Source organism: Bos grunniens, chromosome 9 (assembly GCF_055505025.1).
Source record: "Bos grunniens cultivar Pamir isolate PY7600 chromosome 9, Bosgru_T2T1.0, whole genome shotgun sequence".
Lineage (NCBI taxonomy): Eukaryota > Metazoa > Chordata > Mammalia > Artiodactyla > Bovidae > Bos > Bos grunniens.
Window position 1 is genome coordinate 36,678,823 of NC_141173.1, and position 21,269 is coordinate 36,700,091.

General features: G+C 41.5%; 1 protein-coding gene across 21 annotated transcripts in view; it reads right to left on the reverse strand.

The window, feature by feature from the left end:
- Nucleotides 1-21,269, reverse strand: part of LOC147365801 (uncharacterized) — an 856,584-nt gene that overhangs the window by 538,000 nt on the left and 297,315 nt on the right. The window contains exon 3 of one of the 21 annotated variants that reach the window (XR_015132782.1): nt 14,894-15,085. The exons of the other annotated variants lie outside the window; for them this stretch is intronic. The gene's annotated coding sequence lies outside the window, so the exon portion shown is untranslated. The remainder of the gene's footprint in view (nt 1-14,893; nt 15,086-21,269) is intronic. 21 annotated transcript variants of the gene reach the window in all.

The window sequence follows — 21,269 nt, forward strand, 5'->3', positions numbered from 1 at the left end:
GAAACAGAAGAAACTATATATACATAGATGTACATATGTGTCAAAAGATTTTTTTATAAGGAACTGGCTCACAAAGTTATGGAAGCTAGAAAACCCCAGGATCCCTAGATCTGCAAGGTGAGTTGGCAAGCTACAGATCCAGAAAAGTCAGTAGCTTAGTTCTAGTCCTGAGGCCAGGAGGCTTAAGATTCAGGAATCCCACTGCTGGGCATACACACTGAGGAAACCAGAAGGGAAAGAGACACATGTACCCCAATGTTCATCCCAGCACTGTTTATAATAGCCAGGACATGGAAGCAACCTAGATGTCCATCAGCAGATGAATGGATAAGAAAGCTATGGTACATATACACAATGGAGTATTACTCAGCCATTAAAAAGAAAACATTTGAATCAGTTCTAATGAGTGGATGAAACTGGAGCCTATTATACAGAGTGAAGTAAGCCAGAAGGAAAAACACCAATACAGTATACTAACACATATATATGGAATTTAGAAAGATGGTAACAATAACCCTGTGTACGAGACAGCAAAAGAGACACTGATGTATAGAACAGTCTTATGGACTCTATGGGAGAGGGAGAGGGTGGGAAGATTTGGGAGAATGGCATTGAAACATGTAAAATATCATGTATGAAATGAGAAGCCAGTCCAGGTTCAATGCACGATACTGGATGCTTGGGGCTAGTGCACTGGGAAGACCCAGAGGGATAGTATGGGGAGGGAGGAGGGAGGAGGGTTCAGGATGGGGAACACATGTATACCTGTGGCGGATTCATTTTGATATTTGGCAAAACTAATACAATTATGTAACGTTTAAAAATAAAATTAAATTAAAAAAAAATAACACAAGAAAACATCGGAAAAAAAAAAAAAAGATTCAGGGAAGAGTCCATGATTCATGTTGAATCTAAAAGCAGGGAGAAAGCCAATGTCCCAATTTGAAGGCAAAGAGGCAGAAAGAATTCTCTTATTGAGGAGAAAGTCAGACTTTTGGTTCTATTCAGGGTTTCTGATTGGGTGAGGCCAACCCACATTAGGGAGGGCAAATTCTATAATCAGTATATTGATTTAAATGTTAATCTCATCCAAAATACCATCACAGAAACACCTGGAATAATGCTAGGAAAAAAAAAAAGTCATGTCTGATAATCTCTAAATTACTTTTACAAATCTAAAAGCAAATAATATCTTACTCTGACTACGTATACCATAGAAGTATTTAAAGGCATCACACTATATTCCCTGGTAGTTCAGCTGGTAAAGAATCTACCTGCAATGCAGGAGACCCTGGTTGGATGATTCCTGGGTTGGGAAGATCACCTGGAGAAGGGATAGGCTATCGACTCCAGTATTCTTGGACTTCCCTGGTGGCTCAGCTGGTAAAGAATCTGCACACAATGCGGGAGACCTGGGTTCAATCAGGAGACCTGGGTTCAATCCCTGGGTTGGGAAGATCCCCTGGAGAAGGGAACAGCTACCCACTCCAGTATCCTGGCCTGGAAAATTCAAGGACTGTATAGTCCATGGGGTCACAAACAGTCAGATACAACTGAGTGATTTTCACTTCCATGCTTTTAACATCTCTTAGTGAGCACAGTCATTGACAGTAAACAAGTATCTTCAGAAGAGCAACAGATAAATCCCTTCTCTTTGAACTGAATTAAAGTATGTGCTGAAAATAAGTATAAAAGCTTTTTTTAAGTTATCTATTTGATTGTGATAATAACTTGGGATCTCTATGAGCCAAAAATATATGATTTTTAACAGAAGTTTAGGTAACATGTGCTGGCTAAGTGCCACTTAGAGTACATATTGTATGGTTTAGGTTGGGATAAAGAAGCCATAGAGGTAAAAGCTGGGAGAGTACATTGTCTTTTGAACTGAAAATTCTGCAATGGTCTGTTATATCACAATCTGTTCCAAGCCTGCAAGAGCTTATGAACTTTCATCATAATGGGCAATAAAACAGCCTTCATCTTTAGAAAAAGAGATTGTTTAAAAGAACCTGGGTTATGAGGATTTTTAAAAGACCCTATCTTTACATGAAAAATCTTCGAGAATATATAACTCTCTTTTTTGTTCTTATATTTGATTGGCTATATTCTTTTTTAAAAAAAATTTATTGGCATATAGTTGATTTATAATGCTGTGTACAGCACTTTACTGTACAGCAAAGTCAATCAGTTGTACATATACACATATCCACTCTTTTTTAGATTCTTTTCCCAAACATATCATTACAGGGTATTCAGTAGAGTTCTCTGTGCTACACAGTAGATCATATTAGTTATCTATTTTATATATAGTAGTGTCTATATGTCAAATTCTAATCTCCCAATTCAGCCCTCCCCTCCTTTGCCCCACCTGGTAACCATAAGATTGTTTCCTACATCTCTGACTCTATAAATAAGTTTATTTGTAATATATTTTAGATTCTACATATAAGTGATACCATGTGATACTTGCCTTTATCTGACTTACTTCACTCAGTATGACAACTTCTAGGTCCGTCCGTGTTGTTGCAAATGGCATTATGTCATTCTTTTTTCATTATTTAACTATTCTATTCTGTTTTAATGGAATATATACATATATTCCATTGTATACATGTACCACATGTTCTTTATCCATTCTTCTGTTGATGGACATTTAGGTTACTTACATGACCTGGCTATTGTAAACAGTGCTGCAGTGAATACTGGGGTACATATATCTTTTCAAATTATGGTGTTCTCTGGCTATATGCCCAGGATTGGGATTGCTGAATCATATGGTAGCTCTGTAAGGAACCTTCATACTGCTCTTCATAGTAGCTGTACCAACTTATATTTCTGCCAACAGTGTAGAAAGGTTCTCTTTTCTCAACACCCTCTGCAGCATTTATTGCTTGTAGACTTTCTGATGATGCCCATTCTGACTGGTATATATTGATGTCTTTAAACCTGCTTTATTAAATATTACATCACTTAGTTGATAAGAAAATAAACAGAAAAGGACATAGTCCAATTTCATAAAATCATGATTTAAGATATGCAAAATAATAGTGTTCTAAATCTGTAGTACACAAAAATCTTATTTCCTGTTCTCAGAATATGTAAAATTTGGGAAGTTACTGTCATTAATGTGCACTAAAACTGAAGCTGCATGATCTTTTCCTGTTTTTACTTTCATGGTTTATAAAATAATATTAAAAGCCTAAAATCATAACCTCTATAACTATTAATTATGAACTCTTTATTGAGCATATATTGAATTTTCTTAGTGTGCTTTATGAACTTTAAGATTCTAACTATATTTAATGAATCGTCTGGTCCTGGAATGAAAAAAATTCAAGGTCTGTGACAGGGCACATAAACAAAATTACTATATCCTTTTAGTTTGATTATTTTTTAAATCTGAAATCATTATTGTTATTAGTTCAACTCTAAAAGATGGACTAGATAGTTTTTAAGAGGCTTTCTAACTCAAAAATGTAACTCAATAGTTCAATCATGTTAAATTGTTTTATTTTATAGGAAACCAGGAATAGAAAACTCACAATATAGTCCTTCATCTTACTGATCTTTTTTTCTACACAACAAAATCAAAGAAAGAGGCAATTATCTAGAGACAAGACCCCAACCTAGGAATTGGTTATGTTCCAAAAGGTCATTCAGTGGTCAGTTGAATGCATTAGACTCAGGGAAGTCCAGCAGCGAAATGTCAGGACCAAGTCAGCGACTCTTAATTAAAAGGGGAAAACTTTAGTTCTCAGAGGAAAAAGTCAAGTTCCCAAGAGAAAGTTGAATAATGTTAATAATGTTGTCAGGCAAGACACAATTTAAAAGCAAACAAACAAAAAGAGCCAAACAAACAAAAAAACAGGCACAGTATTAAAAAAAAAAAAAAAAAAAAAAGACCAATATCAATCACTGCTTTCCCCATTTGTTTCTGCAGGAAGCACAAAGGTCTGGCTCAGTCTATTCCAGCAGTGTGGCCACCTGTGAGCATGGCAAGAATGCAGGAGCAGCCCTGTCCTCAGTAACAGTGGTAGCCGGGATATAACCAACCCTCGGGACATGCTGAAATAAAATATCCACCAACAGGATTTTACCTCTCACTCTCTTATAACTGGCTGAATCAGATTTGGGGCTTCTGTCCTGAATTGTCTTTAGCACTCAATTTCCCAGCCCGCATTATGTTTTGTGCTCTAATATATCCTAAAAGGTCTTGCATTATGCTAGGCACATGAAGCAACACTGTTTAGTTAATAACTAGACCCACAAGTATTTACAATCAGGCTAATTACATGTAACAGTGATGATGATGATTCATAATTCTAGATTAAATACACCAAGTAGATCATCATATATGTGCAGTGAAAGGACTTTGGAAGAATTAAAAAAATTCAAATATTTCATAATATTTTAGTTTTAATCAGTTCAGTTCAGTTCAGTCGTTCAGTCGTGTCCAACTCTTTGCAACCCCATGAATCGCAGCACCGCCAGGCCTCCCTGTCCATCACCAACTCTGGGAGTTTACTGAAACTCATGTCCATCGAGTCGGTGATACCATCCAGCCATCTCATCCTCTGTTGTCCCCTACTCCTCCTGACCCCAATCCCTTCCAGCATCAGAGTGTTTTCCAATGAGTCAACTCTTCACATGAGGTGGCCAAAGTATTAGAGTTTCAGCTTCAGCATCAGTCCTTCCAATGAATACCCAGGACCAATCTCCTTTAGAATGGACTGGTTGCATCTTCTTGCAGTCTTTTGGTGCTCAGCTTCTTCACAGTCCAACTCTCACATCCATACATGACCACAGGAAAAACCATAGCCTTGACTAGACGGACCTTTGTTGGCAAAGCAATGTCTCTGCTTTTCAATATGCTATCTAGGTTGGTCATAACTTTCCTTCCAAGGAGTAAGCGTCTTTTAATTTCATGGCTGCAGTCACCATCTGCAGTGATTTTAGAGCCCCCTAAAATAAAGTCTGACACTGTTTCTCCTGTTTCCCCATCTATTTCCCATGAAGTGATGGGACAGGATGCCATGATCTTCATTTTCTGAATGTTGAGCTTTAAGCCAACTTTTTCACTCTCCTCTTTCACTTTCATCAAGAGGCTTTTTAGTTCCTCTTCACTTTCTGCCATAAGGGTGGTGTCATCTGCATATCTGAGGTTATTGATATTTCTCCCGGCAATCTTGATTCCAGCTTGTGCTTCTTCCAGCCCAGTGTTTCTCATGATGTACTCTGCATATAAGTTAAATAAGCAGGGTGACAATATACAGCCTTGACATACTCCCTATCATATTTGGAACCGGTCTGTTGTTCCATGTCCAGTTCTAACTGTTGCTTCCTGACCTGCATATAGGTTTCTCAAGAGGCAGGTCAGATGGTCTGGTATTCCCATCTCTTTCAGAATTTTCCACAGTTTATTGTGATCCACATAGTCAAAGGCTTTGGCATAGTCAATAAAGGAGAAATAGATGTTTTTCTGGAACTCTAGCTTTTTCGATGATGCAGCGGATGTTGGCAACTGATCTCTGGTTCCTCTGCCTTTCCTAAAACCAGCTTGAACATCTGGAAGTTCGCAGTTCACATATTGCTGAAGCCTGTCTTGGAGTTTTGATAGAACTACATATAAAAAAGATTATGGTACATCAGACACACTAGAAAAGAAGTATGCTTCCCAGATTCGAAGTGATATTGTCACCAGCAAAATCCATTAACAAGTCCCAGAAGATAAAAATTGAATCTGAGCTATAGAATATAGTCTAACCTTTTTTTTTTTTTTCTTTCCTTTGTGCTTTGTCTAGTTTTACTTGTTGTTTGGCACCACATGTGGAAGCTTCTGGCACCTGGCACTTAAGACCCAACTTTGTAGTATGGAAGAGCTGGGCTGACACCTCAGCTGGCAGGCTGTGTACAGAAGTACTTCACACAACATTGCAATTCAAGATGGCAGCACCAGGCCATGTATAGAGACAGTGCACCCAGCACTGTGATCCGGAGCCATAAGCAACAAAGCTGAATCTGCCCAGAGAACTCCACCCCCTCCAGCTAGTGACAAAATCCCTATAAAACAGCCCTGCCCAGGGCCTGTCGGGGAGAGTGTGTGCTCTAAGCCACAAGCTCATACCTCTCCATTCGTGGATCAAAGAATAAAGCTTTCCTTTGCTTCTAAACCAACCTGAACTTAGTCTCCTGTTGGGTCAAACAACACTAGGTGGGAGAACCCTTGTTGGAACCCTCCTAAAACTAGAAGACAGCTTCAGTGTATCCCTGGCTGGGTTTTGCTGCATCTGGACCCCTAACTATGGTCTGGTACCTAGTTTTTCAGTCACTTAGTTGTGTCCAACTCTTTGCAACCCCATGGACTGTAGCCCATCAGGCTCCTTTGCTCATGGAATTCTCCACAAGAATACTGCAGTGGATAGCCATTCCCTTCTCCAGGGGGTCTTCCTGATCTAGGGGTCAAACTCATTGAAGTGTCTTCTGCACTGCAGGCAGATTCTTTGCTGCCCAAGCCACCAGAAAGCCCCTAGGCCTCTATATAAAAGTTAATAGAATGATGATCGTCTTAAATGGAATTCAGAATATAAAGGGGTATTTTTGAATTGGAAAAGCAATAGCTTCAGACCCCAGCCCTAGCCCTTCCAGATTTAGATAAACACTTTGATCTTTACATTCAATAGAAAAAAGGGGGCTTCCTTGGTAGCTCAGTGGTAGATAATCTACCTGCCAATACAGGAGACACAGGTTCAATCCTTGATCTGGGAAGATGCCACGTGCCTCGGGGCAACTAAGCCCTTGAACCACAACTACTTACCCAAGCTCAAGAGCCCTGGAGCTGCAGCTACTGAAGCTGGTGTACCCTAGAGCCTGTGCCCTACAACAAGAGAAGCCAGGGCGTTGAAAAAGTGGCCCCTGCTCTCCCCAACTAGAGAAAAGCCCATGCAGCAATGAAGACCCAGCGCAGACAGAAATAAGTAAATAAACAAACATTAAAAAAGAAAAAAAGGAATCACTCTTGGGGTATTAGCTCAAAAACTGGAACACCTTACTGGTGGCTGCTTATTTCTCTAAACAATTAAACCAAACTGCTAATGGATGGCTTTGTCTTCAGGCAGTAGCAGCCACTAAAACCTTGCTAAAGGAGACTGAAAATTCAATGCTTGGTCAGCCAATCTCTATATGGACTCTACACCAGGTTCAAGCTTTAGTAAGTTTTAAGGGGACAGGATGTCTATCACCTGGAAGGTAGATTCAAGTTCATTCTGTGCTTTTAAACAACACAGTGGTTACCATAAAATCCTGACACATGCTAGATCCTGCCATGATGCTACCCACAGAAATAGGGCCCCTGAAGCATGATTATATAGAAATCATAGACTTGATCCAGGAAGTGAACAGCAACCCTGACCTAGGAAGTAAGCCTCTTCCTGAAGAAGCAGAATGGTTCACAGAAGTTTAATGAGAGAAAGAAAAAGGCTGGAAGGATACACATTAACCTCTTTGACCCAAGTCATAGAAGCACGAAGCCAGCTTTCAGGGACTTCAGCCAAAAGGCTGAGCTGATAGCCTTCACCTGAGCCTTACAGTGAAAGACAAGGAAGATTTTAGATGTTCACAGATTCCTGGTATGCATATGCCATCCTACGCACCTGGGACTTTTTAGAAAGAGGTATGCTTATTGCAGATAATGAACAAATAAACATGGCTTAAGCATGTTGAAGCTTTAAAAGCAGTACAGTTACCAAAAAAGGTGACAAAGATCCATTGGAGAGGGATTCAGAGTTAATAAAGGGGAGCAACAAGGAGGACATAACTGCCCAGAGGGCAGCCCTAGAACCTGTAACTTGGCAATTACCCCTCCTACCTCAAGTTCCAGATTCATTCAATTATTCCCCAAGCCACACAAAAGAAAAATTAAACGAAGCCCTAAAATGAGGCTTCAGTGAGATCTATGAGGTCATGGGTGGCTAGTCAATGAACATGGACAATACTTCTTTCCCCGAACTGCAGCTTGTCAAGTCAACAAGGAGCCTCAACAAGGAATTCAAGTCCTATATAATAGGTTCATTGAGCTCATGGCAATTTCTGCCATAAAAAGTATAATCAGTCAAACATAATCAGTCAGACAGTTGAGACATGTCCCATCTGCACAATGAACAACCCCAACACCAGACCCCAAAAGGCCCCAGATAAGGCCTATTCAGACCAGGGGGCCATATCCTGGGGACAATCGGCAGATTGATTTCACTGTCATGCCAAGAGTACAGGACAATTTCAACATATTTTCTGGGTGTATAGAAGCATTCCTTGCTAGAACTGAACAGCTTCTCAAATGGCGAAGGCATTAATGTGACCAAGTCCAAGCTCACTCTGCTTGCCTCACGGTAGGTCAATAAATCTGAGGGACAATGTTTGAGACAAGGAAGGGACTTTATTTGGGGAACCAGGTGACTGAGAAGATGGCAGGCTAGTCCCTCAAAATAACCATCTTGTGGGGCTTGGATGCCCGTTTCTTTTGTGGATCAGACATGGGGGAGGTGAGGAAACAAAGTAAAAAGACCATTTAATTCTTGCAAATGTCTCTTAGAGTAGTAAGCCTCAGGCAGGGGGATGTGTTAGTTTCACTTCCTTACAACCCTTCATAGGTGGGCAGGGTCAGGCTATCTCCCTGAGGCAGGCCATCGTATATGCATACAGTAACAGGTTTCCTCTTCTTGGGCTCTAAAATCACTGTGGATGATGACTGCATAAAATTAGAAGAGGACTGCTTATTGGCAGGAAAGCTATGACAAACCTAGACAGTGCATTAAAAAGCAAAGACATCACGTTGTCAACAAAAGTCTGTATAGTCAAGGCTATGGTCTTTACAGTAGTCATGTACAGATGTGAGAGCTTGACCATGAAGATGGCAGGGTGCCAAAGAATTGATGCTTTCTAATTGTGGTGCCAGAGAAGACTCTTGACAGTCCCTTGCACAGCAAGGAGATCTAATCAGTCAATCTTAAAGAAAATCAACCCTGAGTACTCATTGGAAGATCTGATACTGAAGCTCCAATACTTTAGTCACCTGATGCAAACAGTCAAGTCACTGAAAAAGTCCCTGATGCTGGGAAAGATGGAGAGAAAGAGAAGTCGCTCAGTCGTGTCCGACTCTTTGCGGCCCCATGGAGTGTAGCCTACCAGGCTCCTCCATCCATGGGATTTTCCAGGCAAGAGTACTGGAGTGGGTTGCCACTTCCTTCTCCAGGGGATCTTCCCAACCCAGGGATTGAACCTGGGTCTCCTGCATTGTAGGCAGAAGCTTTACTGTCTGAGCCAAGGGAAAGATTGAAGGCAGAGGAAAAGAGGGTGGCAGAGGATGAGACAGTTGGATGGAATCACTGATTCCAAGGACATGAACTTGGGCAAACTCTGGGAGACAGTGAGGAACAGGGAGGCCTGGAGTGCTGCAGTCCATGGGGTCACAAAGAATCAGACATGACTTGGCAACTGAAGAGCAACAATAACAAAATCAGCAAGATAAAGGGATAAAGTCACAGAAGCAGGTCCAGTATGAAATCTAAATTAACCCTTCCAGGTTACATTCAGTTCAGTTCAGTTGCTCAGTCGTGTCTGACTCTTTGCGATCCCGTGAATCACAGCACATCAGGCTTCCCTGTCCATCACCAACTCCTGGAGTTTACCAAAACTCACATCCATTGAGTTGGTGATGCCATCCAGCCATCTCATCCTCTGCCGTCCCCTTCTCCTCCTGAATGACTCAACTCTTTGCATGAGGTGGCCAAAGTACTGGAGTTTCAGCTTTAGCATCAGTCCTTCCAATGAACACCCAGGACTCATCTCCTTTAGGATGGACTGGTTGGATCTCCTTGCAGTCCAAGGGACTCTCAAGAGTCTTCTCCAACACCACAGTAAAAGCCTCAATTCTTCGTCGCTCAGCTTTCTTCACAGTCCAACTCTCACATCCATATATGACTACTGGAAAAACCATAGCCTTGACTAGATGGACCTTTGTTGGCAAAGTAATGTCTCTGCTTTTGAATATGCTATCTAGGTTGGTCATAACTTTCTTTCCAAGGAATAAGCGTCTTTTAATTTCATGGTTGCAATAGAAATAGTCCCCATATTTGGGCTCATAGGATCCATACAAAATGATAATGGTCCACTATTTGTGTCACATGCGGCAAAGGGGATAACGAGGGCCCTGGGATTAAAACAGACCATGTACTTAACATGGCAACCCCAATTGTCAGAGAAAGTAGAGATTCAATCAGAACTTCAGTGGCTTCTGATTGCCCTGATCTGCTTGATGTTAGCCTCAAGGAATAAGTTAAAGTGCACTTGAACTCGGGAGAAGGAAATGGCAACCCACTCCAGTATTCGTGCCTGGTGAATCCCATGGACAGAGGAGCCTGGTGGGCTACAGTCCACGGGGTTAGGAAATGGACACAACTGAATGACTGAGCACACACACACATCTTCTCTTGCTAATATTTGGGTCATGCATCTCAAATTGTCTGATGTTCTTTTTCTCTAAAATATTAGACAAATGGTGATCACACAGGGATGTGAACAGTTAGGGCTGAGGCCGGGTGACAACCAAACATATCTAAAAGCAGCTGGGGAGGAATTCTGCTTTTCTTCTTGAGGTTGTGATTATGTCCCAAATTAGTAGGAAGAAAAACAGAGGCCAGACAATCGCTCCTTAGTGCCCCTCAAAAATGAGGAGCAGGAAAAACAGCCGAAGAGGGATTTGCCACCAGCAAAGCCCATTAAAAATTCCCAGGAAATAAAAATAGAATCTAGGTAATAAAGTCTGACCTGTTTTTGTTTTTGTTTTTGTTTTTCCTTTGTTTGGGCTTTGTCTAGTTTCACTTGCTTATAGGGGGTCCAATGCAGACTTAAATTGAAGAAAGCAGGGAAAACCACTACCCACTCAGGTATGACTTAAATCAAATCCCTTATGATTATACAGTGGAAGTGACAAATAGATTCAAGGGATTGGATCTGATAGAGTGCTTGAAGAACTATGGAGGGAGGTTCATGACATTGTACAGGAGGCAGCAATCAAGACCATCCAAAAGAAATGCAAAAAGGCAAAGTGGTCATCTGAGGAGGCCTTACAAATAGCTGACAAAAGAAGAGAAGTTAAAGGCAAAGGAAAAGAGGAAAGTTATACCCATTTGAATGCAGAGTTCCAAAGAATAGCAAGCAGAGATAAGCAAGCCTTCCTCAGTGATCAATGCAAAGAAATAGAGGAAAATAACAGAATGGGAAAGACTAGAGATCTCTTTAAGAAAATTAGAGATTCCAAGGGAACGTTCATGAAAAGATGGGCACAATAAAGGACAGAAATGCTATGGACCTAACAGACACAGAAGATATTAAGAAGAGGTAGCAAGAATACACAGAAGAACAATATAAAAAAAGATCTTAATGACACAGATAATCACAATGGTGTGATTACTCACCTACAGCCAGACATCCTGGAATGCAAAGTCAAGTGGGCCTTAGGAAGCATCACTACAAAGCTAGTGAAGCTGATGGAATTCCAGTTGAGTTATTATAAATCCTAAAAGATGATGCTGTGTGTATGCTACACTTGATAGGCTGGGAAATTTGGAAAACTCAGCAGTGGCCACAGGACTGGAAAAGGTCAGTTTTCATTCTGTTAGGTAGATAGAATAGGAAAAAGGAGTCCAAAATGGCGGTGGCTAAAAGACAAAGAAGGGAAAAGCCCGTGAAGACCTCAGGTAAAACAAACAGCCCTCCTGGCTAGCCCAGTTTACATGGGCAGGCTCAAGGGGAGGAGAAAAACATACAAAAAGAGGAGCCAAAATTGAGCCGGGGGTTTCTCTTCTCTTCACAGCCCGCCCTCATTCCTCCAGGATGTGTTTTCCTTTGCTTGCCAATAAAACTGAGCTATAACACTGGTCCATCCATCACTTCAAATTTTTGCTGTGGTGAGAGAGAACTGAGGAAATTATCAACACCCCCGACAATTCCAATCTCAAAGAAAGGCAATGCCAAAGAATGCTCAAACTACCACATAATTGCACTCATCTCACATGCTAGCAAAGTAATGATCAAAATTCTCCAAGCCATGCTTCAACAGTATGTGAATCATGAACTTCCAAGTGCTCAAGGTGGATTTGGAAAAGCCAGAGAAACCAGAAATCAAATTGCCAACATACATTGGATCATCAAAAAAGCAAGAGAGTTTGAGAAAAACATCTACTTCTGCTTTACTGACTATGCCAAAGACTCTGACTGTGTGGATCACAACAAACTGTGAAAAATTCTTAAAGAGATGGAATACCAGACCACCTGACCTGCCTCTTGAGAAATCTGTATGCAGGCCAAGAAGCAACAGACTAGTTCCAAATTGAGAAAAGAGTACATCAAGGCTGTATATTGTCACTGTACTTATTTAGCTTATATGCAGAGTACGTCATGCGTAATGCCAGGCTGGATGAGGCACAAGCTGGAATCAAGATTGCTTGGAGAAATATCAATAACCTCAGATATGTAGATGATACAACCTATATGGCAGGAAGTGAAGAAAAAATAAAGAGCCTCCTATTGAAAGTGAAAGAGGAGAGTAAAAAAGTTGGCTTAAAGCTCAACATTCAGAAAACTAAGATCATGGCATTGGTCCCATCACTTCATGGCAAATAGATGGGGAAACAGTGGAAACAGTGTCATACTTTATTTTTGGGGGCTCCAAAATCACTGAAGATGGTGACTGCAGCCATGAAATTAAAAGACACTTGCTACTTGGAAGAAAAGTTATGATCAACCTAGACAGCATATTAAAAAGCAGTGACATTACTTTTCCAGCAAAGGTCTGTCTAGTCAAAGCTATGGTTTTTCCAGTGGTCATGTATGGATGTGAGAGTTGGGCTATTAAGAAAGCTGAGTGCCGAAGAATTGATGCCTTTGAACTGTAGTGTTGGAGAAGACTCTGGAAAGTCTCTTGGACTGCAAGGAGATCCAACCAGTCCATCCTAAAGCAGACCAGTCCTGGGTGTTCATTGGAAGGACTGATGATGCTGACTGAAACTCCAATATTTTGCCACGTGATGTGAAGAACCTACTCATTGGAAAAGAGCCTGATGCTGTGAAAGATTGAAGGATGGTGGAGAAAGGGACGACAGAGAATGAAATGGTTGGATGGCCTCACCGATAAATGGACATTAGTTTAAGCAAGCTCCAGGAGTTGGAAATGGACAGGGAAGCTTGGCGTGCTGCAGTTCACAAAGAGTCAGACATGACTATGAGACTGAACTAACGCAGGAACTGCTGTAATGTGAAGCTGCTGCACTGACACCTCAGCTCAGGGGCGGCCGTGTGCGTAGACACTGCCTGGGCACCTTGATCTGGAGCATGAGCAGCGCTGTCCCCATGAGAATTCTGCCCCCTCCCCACTGACGCCCGTGAGATTCCTATAAAGCAGCCCCATCCACCACCTGTAGCGTAGCGTGTGCTCTACAGCATGACCTTGCACCTCTCCATTCTCTGATGACTCAGTAGTAAAGCATCCACCTGCCACTGCAGGAGATACGGGTTGGATCCCTGATCCAGGAAGATCTCACGTGCCATGGAGCCACTAAGCCCATGCACCACAATAATTGAGCCTATGCCCTAGAGCCTGGGAACCACAACTACTGAGTCCACATGCTGCAAGAAGTGAGGCTCATGTGCCCTGGAGCCCGTGCACTGTAAAAAGACAAGCCACCACAGTGAGAAGACCAGACACCACAACTATAGAGTAGCCCCGGCTCACCACAGCTAGGGAAAAGCCTGTGCATCAACAGAGACCTAGCCCAGCCGACAAGGAAATAAATAAACAGATTTTTTTTTTAAATTCCTTTGATTCTGAACCAAACTCGCTATCATCCTATTGACTCAAAGGACACTGGGTGGAAGGACCCTTGTTGGAGCTCCACTCAGGCGGGTTGGTAACAATATCACTCTGTCAGGATCTGGTTTCTACATTCTCTAGTATCTCTCCAGGGGACAGGGGAGGGGTACTTGGAGGTTTGGTGCTTCCTTTGCCCTCCTCAGACCTTCCTATATGACTGCTACACCACCTCTCCTCTGATCATCATCTACAGTTCTTCTGGTTTTGGAAGAGACAATACTTTGAGGTGGGTGTCAAGTGTCCCCTTATCACCCTATCTTAAGACACAAAACAATCTTTTCCTCTGTATCAGGGGATGGCAAAAGAGAGCCCTACAACACTGATACCTGTTTTTAATAAATAAATTTTTGTTGGAGCATAGACACAAAGTGTCATCTATGGCCGCTTTCACACTACATCATCAGAGTTGACCAGCTGAGTCAGAGACCACAGGGTCCACAAAGATTAAAAAACTTACATCTTGCCTGTTATAGAGTTGGTCAATACTTTCCCTAAAGCAGCACAGCCACAGCATGTCCTGTAATATTTCAGGGTGCTACTTGAAGATATAGGGAACACAGCATGGTATAGAAAGTTGCTTAGAACTGCTATTGGACGAGACCATTCTGGTACCCTGGTCAGATTTTCTCAGTTTCTTCTGAGAAGCTCTGCCTAGTTCCTGTTCAATCTCTTTGGAGCTACTCATGCATGTTTAAGTAGTATATCATGGGGTCCAGACCCAAACACTGTGATGCCTGTGTGAAAGAAAATTTTTCTTCCTCCTTTCAGTGTAAGTCCTGCATTCCCAAGTCTCTCAACTTTTTCTCAAGAGCTACCCCTTTACAGAATAATAAATTGGTGATGGAAATGTCCATATCTTACAGGGGAACTTGTACCTCCTGCCCAGAGGATGAAGTATTAGTCTATAACATTCCCCAAATGATGCCATTCATTATACATTGTTCTCAATTATTTACTGTCTTGACTTACAGTGTCCCCCACGCAGGTAAACTTTTCCACGCAACTGAATTCAGGCTTGACCATACGACTTGCCTTGGCATAGCAGATCTCAGGTATTTAAATATCCCAGAAGAAACTTAAGAGCCATCCCCTAGTTCAGCATTTCCATTTTTCCTTTTGCTTGGGGGAGTTCGTGTTCCAAACCATGAGTGGCAATACAGTCTGTACAAAGAAGGAACAAGACACAACCAACTCATAATGCCTTAACTAACACACAACACGAGTGACAAACTTACATTGCTATAAGCAACGTGATTTCTTAATTTTTTGTGCTGTTACATAGGATAATGGTGAGAGATGATTGTCTTACGCAGCTTGGGTTAACATCATGAAATATCATAGACTGAATGGCTTAAACAACAGAAATTTATTTCTTATAGTTCTGGAGGCTGGGAAGTCCACAATCAAGGTGCCAGCCAATTCAGTCCCTAATGAGAGCTCTCTTCTTGGCTTGCAGATGCCTGCTTCTTTGTTATATCCTCACACTGATGTTCCTCTTTATTATTCTTCTTGTAAGGGCCACTTATTTCATCATGAGGTCCCCACACCCATGACCTCATCTAAATCTAATTGCTTGCCAAAGACCTTATCTCCAAATATCATCCTATTGGGGACTGGGGATTCAACATATGAATTATGGAGGGATATAAACATTCAGTTCATAATAATAACTAATGTAGAAATTGGTAGCAGAAGTGAAGTACTGACATAATCAAAAATCTAAAACATGTAGCACTGAAATTCAGTGTCAGAGATAGTAAGACTACCATCCCCTGGGATAATTTAGGAGGCTTTGAAGGGATAGAATGGTGGCTTTCAATCTGTGGTTCTGTGACAAATACAATTTTGCTCTCTATGCAACAGTTTGCAATGTCTGGGGACATATTCAGCTATCAAAACTGAGTGAGGAGGATGCTACTGGGATCTGGTTGATAGGGACCATTAATACTGCCTAACACCCTATAATGCATGAGATGGCCTCCCAAGACAAGGAAATACCCTAAAAATGTAGATATTGTCAAGGTTGAAAAATCCTACTTTAGAAAAAAAGATTAATAATATAATTATTTGTACATTTGGTTATATTTGACAAATTATTGGAAAAAAAAGAACTATACTCAAAAGAGCTGGACCATTTACAAAGACTTATGATGCTAAATATAACTAATCCAAAATCAACACTTTCTCATTTTTATTATTAACATCATGGCTATGACATCTATAAAATTATCTAAGCTCAGGTACACAAAGAACAGCTCACTTCCTATTTTTAAAGTCCCTGTTATTGATCAAGTCAAAATCTTTCTTCAGTCCCCTCTATTTAGGTCACCATTTCCCATATGCTACTGTTTAACTAGGAAGCAGCTCCATAAATACAAACTATGTTTTATTTTATAGGCCAAGAATAATTCAACAGGAGAAAACAATCTCACATAAGAAGCAACATACTTGTATTTAATGTATACAGCAGTTTAAATTATTAATCAGAAGTCTTAACTGCTCCATCTAAAAACAACCATTCAGATTTCTAGTTTTCGAAAAGAGTACTTCCTGTATTTGTGAAACTAAAGAGTAATCTAGATGGTTTTTCCCGAAACAAGCAAATAAAAACAGGCTGCTCCTAAGATGAATTTAAATGTCTATCTTTTTATAAGAACACATATGGAGAATTGATATTTTTTCCATTTTCTTCCTATCAAGATTTCAAAAATCAATGAGCTGATGTTTAGAGTCTTAATCCCTAACTCCAGTCAAAATAGCAGTGTAGAGGGTGAGAGTGGAAAAGATGGGAAGCAGGGGGCTCCAGGAATTTTCTATACCAGGACTGATACTGAACAATTATTTGCATATCCACTGCCACAGAAGCTGCTCCCAACAGTGTGCTTTTTGCTGGAGAAGTAAAAGAACCTCACTATCACGGTTTCAGTACTGAGACACTCAATTAAATAAGACTTTGCTAATGATCCTCTGAACTTCTCATGCATAAACTTCCGTTCCAATTAATTGGTTCAAAAATACAGTCACGTTTCAATGTAAGAAGTTGTTCAGAACTTCAAAACATGGAAACGCTTCCAGAATGTTCTGCCAATTTGAAGACTCCAGCCTTGCCAAACTTATAAAAGCAATGCCAGTGAGCCTGAGGCACACAAGGCCAATGTGCTTAAGCTCTACTGGGATGGAAAATAGTCCATTCTCAGATAGCATCCCCAAAACAAAATAAAATGAAACAAAACAGAACTTTTCTTCCTGTTATTGTCACTTCTGAATGTTAGAACTCTCTATTCAAGTCAAATAACCCCAAGGAAATCAAAGGATCACAAGCGTTATGAACGCGAAAGAAAAAAAACAAAGGACAGGCTTAAGTATCATTAGGTTTTACCATCTTCACATTTGTGTGAACCTTAAAAATAAACAAGAACATAAAGCATTAATTCGAGTCAAAATATGCCAGCCAAGTTTTAGCTATTCAGTTCTACAAATACAAATAACTCATTACATTTTTCTCCACAATGAAAGCAATTAAAATATTTTAATACAGTACAAGTAAAATTTTCAGGATTGGCATGGGTATGGGCTACCTAGCTGAGAAAACTCATGCTTATAAAAACTTGGGTTTTCCCTCAGCTTTTGATCCCTGCTAGATCACAATTCTCAACCCCTTTCCGGTTTAAGTGGATAGAAGTGAAGTACACTATCGCTAGGATTAGTTTCTAAAAGCTCTCTCCTGGCCCTCCACGCTCGCTCTCTTTTCTGGAAGAGATCTTAGAATGAAGCCACAAGATGGAAAGAGTTTGAACCCAGAATCTTAGTGTGAATGAACAGATACTTACCAAACACTCAAAGCAGATGGTTACCAAAGATCAAAATCAGTGGGGTTTGGGTCTATTGTTGCAGCTGTTCACCTGTCCTTACCACTGCTTCGATAAATGGAGGGTAGGTTTGTGCCCCTCTAAGAATGGAGAAGACCTGCACTGTCCTCCTCTCAAACAGCTTAGGAAGATGGCAAGAGCCTGGAGAAACAAGGCTTGCCTGTGGGTCTAAGCAGACAGTCATGGACAGCTCCACAGAAATTCCCGTGCCAGGTGTGGCCGCAGAGCTGATGACTGCAGGGCACAGTGGTGGAGCAGGGGCAAATGGCACACACATTTAATGGATGCAGTGTGTATCTGCCCTCACTGCACGCTACTGCAGCTACATTCTCTTTTGCAGTGCCTCCAGAGACTGACTATGCTCCCTCTACACATCCTTCACTGTGGCCCCAGTCCTGGCACAGAAATATAGAGAGAGTTGCCAAATCGGAAGAGACACAGCAGAAAAAAAATGCATAGTGACCATATATCTGATCTGCATTATATTTGTTGCACTGGTGTAGTTATTTCCAGTACCCCCTTTTACTTTGGAAAGTGTCTGCTGTAGGTCTCTGTAGACCAAATAAGTTGGTCTCTATAGGAATAAGGGGTATCTATAAAGATCTGCTCATGAATATTCATTATTAAGAATGACATGTCCCTCACAGGCTAACTCCAAGCTATCCCCCTAAAACTTAGATTCAGCGTCAAGAAAAAGTACAAAGTTACAAAGTTGACTAAGGTTGTATGCCTGTCACCAGGTAGAATGTAGGCTCAAAAGAGTAATTTAATTCTTACATTCCTGAGTTGTGGTGAGATTTTTATCTCTACCTATACACGTCTCTCATACACGCACATGCACACACACACACACGCACTATAGGATAGGATAGGATATGTGTGTTCAGCTACTAAGTCATGTCTGACTCGTTGTGACCCCATGGACTGTAGCCCACCAGGCTTCTCTATCTGTGGGATTCCCCAGGCAAGAATATAGGAGTGGGTGGCCATTTCCTACTCCAGGGAATCCTCTCCACCCAGGGACTGAAACCGTGTCTCCTGAGTCTCCTTCATTGGCAGGCAAATTCTTTACCACCGAGCCACCTAGGAACCCCCTATAGTATACGATATACCAGGCTTCAAATCCTAGTTCTTTTATTCACTTTTAGAATTTAGGTTTGTTTCTCAACTCCCTGAATTTCCCCAACCTTATCAAAAAATTAGGATCATAATTCTGGATTTTTATTGTAAGAATTAAATGAGTTAATATGTTAATATTGTTGCCTGAAAATATGATTCTTTAATGAAATGCATACTTATCTGCAGGTGCTTACATATGGTAAAAAATTTCAGTGGAAAGAAAAGTTTAGCCAGCTCTCTCCATTTGACTGTGCTGGAAATATTTAGTATGTTTGGTTCTTTGTTCTCTGCCTGCTCACATTTCACGTCTCACACTGGCACTCACGTTCAATTTTGATGATGTGCATATAACAGAGCCAGCAGCCATGGTCCTGCCAGAAGAGATTTCCAAACATTCTTCGAGAAACAAAAAGCAAAATGACCTGGAGACCATTAGTGTTGGCCAGGCCAGCAACATGATCACCCCACACTGATGCTGCATGCACCAGCCTCTGGTCTTTCAAATACAACTCTTCCTTTTGCCCAGCACACGTGCCCGTGGCAGCAATGCAAGCAGCATTCACAGACCTGCTCCAGAAAGTGTGGTTTTCGCTGTGGCTCCAGTTTTCCCTGCCCAACTGGCCTAATCTATCCCTCTCCATCTCTCTAGATCCCATCCTTAACAAAGCAGCACAATCACATAGCAACAGCCTCACTGGTAGGTATGTGCAGACACCAGGGTATTCATGTCCAGGAGGGCAGAGTAGAATACCAGGAGAATGACAACTGATAATGAAACCGTAGTCACTAAGCACTGGCTTTATGTCAGCCATTGTATAACGCACCTTCCATTCATTACCTCTCATTAGCCTCACAATGCCTCTGTGAGTTAGGGGCTATTTTGTCAACATATCATAAGTGAGGAAGCTGACACTCAAAAGACTAAGTATTAGGATAGATATTTATTCAGGGTTTACCAAAAGCCAAACACTGAAGTTCTGTGCATATATTATTTCCTATAATTGCCCTAACAAGTCTATAGAAAGAAAGAAAGTGAAGTCACTCAGTTGTGTCCGACTCTTTGCGACCCCATGGACTGTAGCCTACCAGGCTCCTCCATCCATGGGATTTTCCAGGCAAGAATACTGGAGTGGGTTACCATTTCCTTCTCCAGGAGATCTTCCCGACCCCGGGTTTGAACCCAGGTCTCTCATATTGTAGGCAGATGCTTTACCGTCTGAGCCACCAGGGAAGTCTTAACAAGTCTATGCTGCTACTGCTGTTGCTAAGGCACTTCAGTCATGTCCAATTCTGTGCAACCCCATAGATGGCAGCCCACCAGGCTCCCCCATCCCTGGGATTCTCCAAGCAAGAACACTGGAGTGGGTTGCTATTTCCTTCTCCAATGCATGAAAGTGAAAAGTGAAAGTGAAGTCGCTCAGTCGTGTCCGACTCAGCGACCCATGGACTGCAACCTGCCAGGCTCCTCCGTCCATGGGATTTTCCAGGCAAGAGTATTGGAGTGGGTTGCCATTGCCTTCTCCACAACAAGTCTATAAGGTAGTACTAATATTTCACGTGTTTAGCAGATGAGGAAAATGAGTATTTGTTGTTCAGTCACTCAATTGTGTCTGACCCTTTATGACCCTATGGACTGCAGCAAACCTGGCTTTCCTGTCCTTCACCATCTCCTGGAACTTGCTCAAACTCAAGTCCACTGAGTCGATGATGCCATCCAACCATCTTGTCCTCAAAAATGAGTATACAGAGTGAATTAAATTTCCCCAGGGTCATCAGTGACTAGTGGTGGGGCTGGAGTTTGGATCCAAGCAATTTAGCTCTGAAGTGTACATTCTTAATGACGTTAACATAACTAAGAACTGGTTGGTTAAGTCTTCTGGATTTCCAAGCCCAGACTCAATCTCTCAATCACATCAGATATCAAAGGGTTTTTAACTGTCATGATCCCAAATGGATTCCTTTTGTTCTGCACATGGGGAACCTGAGATCAGAAGGGCTCATCGGTCCAAGAATCTTCAGCAAGCTCTTGGTAGGACTTCCTGTAGCACTTGCATTGTGAGGGAAGCTGCTAGTGAAGAAACAACCACTTACACAGCTCTGGGGCTTATGTGAGCTCTCTGAAGCAACTTGACACTTTGGGCTGAGGTGTGACTACCAGTACAGAATGTGCTAGATTCCTCTCAGTGTGGATACATAAGAATGTAATATTCACATTCAGCCTATTACTCTTCTGGGGCCTCTGCTTAGACACAAAGTAAGAAGGAAATGAAATAGTTGAAGCAAATTCCCCAGCTGTCCACACTCATAGGCATATAGTATTGGGAAAAAGTACATGGAAAGGCAATATCACATAGTAC